Consider the following 6,000-nt stretch of genomic DNA (forward strand, 5'->3'; position numbering starts at 1 on the left):
CGCGATCTCGTCCTTTCGGTCATCATCCAGCCCTCATGACCATAGGTGAGGATAGGAACGAAGATCGACCGGTAGATCGAGAGCTTTGCCTTGCAACTCAGCTCTCTTTTCGTTACAACGGTGCGGTAAAGCGAACGCAATACCGCCCCCGCTGCTCCGATTCTCCGGCCAATCTCACGCTCCATAGTACCCTCACTCGCGAACAAGACCCCGAGGTACTTGAACTCCTTCACTTGGGCTAAGGACTCATTTCCTACCCGGAGTAAGCAATCCATCGGTTTCCTGCTAAGAGTCATGGCCTCAGATTTAGCGGTGCTGATCCTCATCCCAGCCGCTTCACACTCGGCCGCCAGCCGATCCAGTGAGTGCTGAAGGTCACAGGCCGATGATCCAATGAGGACCACGTCATCTGCAAAAAGCAGTGACGAGATCCTCAGACCACCGAACTGCAACCCCTCCCCACCACGACTACGCCTCGATATCCTGTCCATGTATATCACAAACAGGATTGGTGACAAGGCGCAGCCCTGGCGGAGACCAGCTCCCACTGAGAAGGAAACTGACTGGCTGCCGAGGACGCGAACACAGCTCTCGCTTTGGGAGTACAGGGATTGGATGGCCCTGAGGATAGACCCCCTTACCCCATACTCCCGCAGCACCTCCCACAGTTTCTCCCGGGGGACCCGGTCATACGCCGTCTCCAGATCCACAAAACACATGTAGACCGGATGGGCATACTCCCAGGCCCCCTCCAGGATCCTTGCGAGAGTGAAGAGCTGGTCCGTAGTTCCACGTCCGGGGCGAAAACCGCATTGTTCCTCTTCAATCTGAGGTTCGACGATCGGCCGAACCCTCCTTTCCAGCACCTTGGAGTACACTTTACCAGGGAGGCTGAGAAGTGTGATACCCCTGTAATTGGCACACACTCTCTGGTCCCCCTTTTTGAACAGGGGAACCACCACCCCGGTTTGCCACTCCTTTGGCACTGTACCCGACTCCCACGCGATGTTGAATAGGCGTGTCAACCATGACAGCCCCTCAACACCCAGAGCCTTTAGCATTTCTGGCTGGATCTCATCAATCCCTGGGGCTTTGCCACTGCTGAGATGTTTGACTACCTCAGTGACCTCCACCAGGGAAATTGACGACGAAACACCATCAACCTCGAGCTCTGCCTCCAACATAGAGGGCGTGTTATTCGGATTCAGGAGTTCCTCAAAATGTTCCTTCCAACGTCCGACGACCTCCTCAGTTGAGGTCAACAGAGTCCCATCCTTACTGTACACAGCTTGGATGGTTCCCCGTTTCCCCCTCCTGAGGTGCCGGATAGTCTTCTAGAAACACTTTGTTGCCGACCGAAAGTCCTTCTCCATGGCCTCTCCGAACTTCTCCCACACCCGCTGCTTAGCCTCCGACACGGCAGCAGCTGCAGCCCTTCGGGCCTGTCGGTACCCTGCAACCGAGTCAGGAGTCCTCCAGGATATCATATCCCGGAAGGCCTCCTTCTTCAATCGGACAGCTTCCCTGACCACCGGTGTCCACCACGGTGTCCGAGGGTTACCGCCCCTTGAGGAGCCTAAGACCCTGAGGCCACAGCTAGCCGCCGCAGCTTCAGCAATGGAGGCTTTGAACACCGCCCACTCCGGCTCAATGTCCCCAACCTCCACAGGAATGCCAGAAAAACTCCGCCGGAGGTGTGAGTTGAAGATACCTAGGAAGGGGGCCTCCTCCAGACGTTCACAGTTCACCTGCACTACTCGTTTGGGCTTACCAGGTCTATCCGGAAATTTCCCCCATTCCCTGATCCAACTCACAACCAGATGGTGGTCGGTTGACAGTTCCGCCCCTCTCTTTACCCGAGTGTCCAAAACATGCGGCCTCAGATCAGATGACACGATCACAAAATCGATCATTGATCTTCGGCCTAGGGTACTCTGGTACCAGGTACACTTATGAGCACCCTTATGTTCGAACATGGTGTTTGTTATGGATAATCCATGACTAGCACAGAAGTCCAATAACAAACGACCGCTCGGGTTCAGATCAGGGAGGCCGTTCCTCCCCACCACGCCTCTCCAGGTGTCTCCATCGTTGCCCACGTGGGCGTTGAAGTCACCCAGCAGAACTACGGAGTCCCCTACTGGAGCCCCATACAGGACTCCATTCAGGGTCTCCAAGAAGGCCGAGTACTCTGAGCTGCTGTTTGGTGCATACGCACAAACAACAGTCAGAGTTTTCCCCCCTACAACCCTTAGGTGCAGGGAGGCGACCCTCTCGTCTACTGGGGTAAACTCCAACACCGCGGCGCTCAGCCGGGGATTTATGAGTATCCCCACACCCGCCCGGCGCCTCACGCCCTTGGCAACTCCGGAGAAGAATAGAGTCCAACCCTTATCCAGGAGTACGGTACCAGAGCTGAGACTGTGCGTGGAGGTAAGCCCCACCAGATCTAACTGATAGCGCTCCACCTCCCTCACAAGCTCCGGTTCCTTTCCCCACAGCGAGGTGACGTTCCACGTCCCCAGAGCCAGCTTCTGCCGCCCGGGTCTGGTCCGTCGAGACCCCTGACCTTCGCTGCCACCCATGTGGCTGCGCACCCGACCCCAACGGGTCTTCCCACAGGTGGTGGGCCCATGAGATGAAGAGGGGGGGGGGGGGGTGCCACGTAGTTTGTTCGTGCTGTGCCCGACCGGGCTCCGTGGCAAACCCGGCCACCAGGCGCTCGCCATCGAGCCCTCCGTCTGGGCCTAGCTCCAGACGGGGGCCCCGGGCTTCCTCCGGGCCGGGTCACATCTCCTCTTCCGTCGATATTCATTGAGGATTTTTGAACCATTCTTAGTCTGGCCCCTCACCTGAGACCACTCTGCCATGAGAGACCCTACCAGGAGCACAAGGCTCCAGACAACACAGCCCTCAGGTTCACAGGGACACGCAAACCTCTCCACCACGATAAGGTGACGGTTCCAGGAGAGGTGGAACATGTTTATGTTATTTTATATTTACAGGAAGATGGACATCTAAATCAACTAATACAAGGAAGAAAGTGAAATATTTAGACCCAGGAAATACATTAAGTGCTTTTAAAAAAATCATGTATGGAAAAACAAGTTTATCCAAACATGTATATATCATTATTTTGACCCTAGATTCTGGTTATTGTATTAATAGGCTTACCAATAAAGTAAACAAGCTTTTTTTCTTTTCCTAGTTAAGACAAGATCATCCAGTTCATGCATGCATCGCAAGAGATATATGATTATTCCACTACTACAGGCTGGACATCTTACTGTACACAAAGTCACAAACACTAAATCTCAAGTATTCTACAACATGTAAGTACTTGTTCTTTAGTGTTTCCACTTTATGCTACTTAATTTCCACTCTGATACATTTCGGAGATAATTATTGTATTTTATACTCAAGTATATTCATTTGACAGCTTCAGTTCCAATTATAATGACGATTTCATACGATAAGCTGTTAAATCTCATTGTTAAGACTAAACCAGTGTTTTTGAAATGTTTCGCTTCTTAAAAAGCAATTTAAGTTTTTTCAAATGTCTGAGTTGTTAAAAAATATTTTTTACTTCTGAAGTTCTCAAATGCTTTAATGATCCAGTATCTCACCACAAATCAAAGACAAAAACAAACTCTTCCTGGTCTCTCTCCTCTCTCTCCTAGTTTCCTCAGCTCAACCCATCCGGTCGCAGCAGATGTTGCCCACAATGACTCTGTTTCTGCTGGAGGTTTCTTTTAGTTAACGAGGGAGTTTTTTTCTCTCCACAAGTGCTGCTCGTTGTGTGAACTGTTGGGTTTCTCTATAATTTTTTAATTTTAATCTTTAATTTTTAAGGTCTTGACCTTCTATGTAAAGTGCCTTGAAATAATGTTTATTATGATTTGGCACTATACAAATTAAATTGAATTCTATAACATCACACAGCCAGTGTGGCTGGACCCATTCATTCACTGCTAGTTGATGTTCAGTTGCGAAGTAATGTACCAGTGAAAGTAGCGATTGAAAATTGTTCCAGGCTACATCCCGGGATGCCGAAACCAGGTAACACTCATGGCAACCCTCCTCATGTGTACGTTTCTATAAGAATATATATGTCTAGGCCTATTTACTTTTGGATACACATACTTTATATGCACACTCGTGCTGAGCTGTTGGTGGGAGGTTTTAATCACTGTGGACTTTATTTTAACAACCTAAACTCAGGGTCAAACACGCACAGAACAATTTCTATTAAGCTATGGCATATATATATATATATATATATATATATATGCTTGTTTGACAGCAGACAAAAGGTCACTGCACCAGGCAGTTGTAATAACCAAACAGAAAGCCATTGGCCGTGTGCAAGAATATGCAATCATTCAACATCCTGTGCTGAATGACCACCCATAATTTAGTTAGAAATCATAATTGTCAGTTTATAATCAATTGCTTTTCAGGTCATATTTGATCAAGCAAGCTAGTGCCAAGTTTAGGCCTAGTATTTAAGACTTATGTATTTTAATTGCATATCAAATTTCTATCCATTTGGAGGACACATATTCATCATAAATAATAACATAATAACCAAACAAATTATATATTTATAATCTATTAATACAGTTTGATTCAAATTTATTAGAATAAGATTCATGTATTCAATATTAATGAAATACCTGTGTGTTTGAAAGGCTTAATTACTGGGTCATTGCAATAAACCTAATTTATTGCATCAAATTAATGTAATTTTACTCAATGTGTTTTCTTACAACCACAACTTCTAATGGTTCTAAAGGCATGAGGCATTTTTTGTCACTGCAACATCTCAATAGGCATCAACACAACATTTCACTATTAATAGCATGTGTTGTGCAATAGTGCTTAAAAAGTGATACCATAGAATGGTGAGCCTTTAGGCCTTCAATAAATTTGGTTATCAAAATAAAATATAAAACATTTATATTTAAAATATTAATATTAGATCATAACTTTAGTTGGTTAAAGTTCTCGCGGGGCATCACCCTTCAAAAAGGGGAAATATAGCCAATTTTTTGATTAAGATCAGTCTCATTTAGATCTAGTCCAATTAGAAATCTCAATATTTTACTATTAAAGATTATATAATGAACAGTAAAGGTTGTATAGTTCTTAACAGTGTAACGGTTGGAAAAATTCACTTACGCAACATTAAGGTGGTGGACTAGTGGCAGAAACTTGGACTATGGGCAGAGAAGGTCTCTGGTTCGTCTCTGGTTCGACTCCACGGAGAAACAACAAGAAGACGAACCTCGATTGATCTGTCCAAAAATCCAAGAGGATTCTCCCTACCCTGACTAGTGCCCTTGAGCAAGGCACCTTACTCCCCCAACATCTGCTCCCCGGGCGCCGTACATGGTCGCTCACTGCTCTGTGTGTCCTAGACCAGACGGGTCTAAAGCAGAGGTCACATTTCCCTACCTGCGTGCCTGTGCATGCATTTTTTATCTTAATTAATGACAGAACATTTTTGAAAGAAAACATTTATTATGAACATAATAAAGCAAATGTACTGACTAACAAGGATGTGTATTTGAGTGTGTGTGTGTGTGTGTGTGTGTATTTAACTTAGGGGGGGGGGGGTTCTAAAAATGGTGGTTGACCAAGAGAGTAACACCTTCCTGTGGGCTTTGAAGAGGCCCCCTAAAATAGCAGCCCCCCCCCCTTCTTCTGAAGTGGGGGAGTAGAGTTTAACTAGGTGGAGTGGTATGCGTATCTGTGTGTATGTTAATCAGATAATGAGAGTCAGAGAGAAAGCCTGTGAAGAGCATATTTAACACTTAACTTTCAAATAACTTATAAACACAATATCAGAAACACATATTAACCTTATAAACACACACAGAATCGAATAAACAGTCTTGCTTAGCGTAGTATAATTATTAAGCCCAGATTATGTTACCAGTCCGAGGGAAAAAGGAAAGAAGTTGCAGTCCAGTTCGCAATTCTGTGACGTCTCCTGGC

This window comes from Pleuronectes platessa, chromosome 3 (assembly GCF_947347685.1).
Source record: "Pleuronectes platessa chromosome 3, fPlePla1.1, whole genome shotgun sequence".
Taxonomy (NCBI): Eukaryota; Metazoa; Chordata; class Actinopteri; order Pleuronectiformes; family Pleuronectidae; genus Pleuronectes; species Pleuronectes platessa.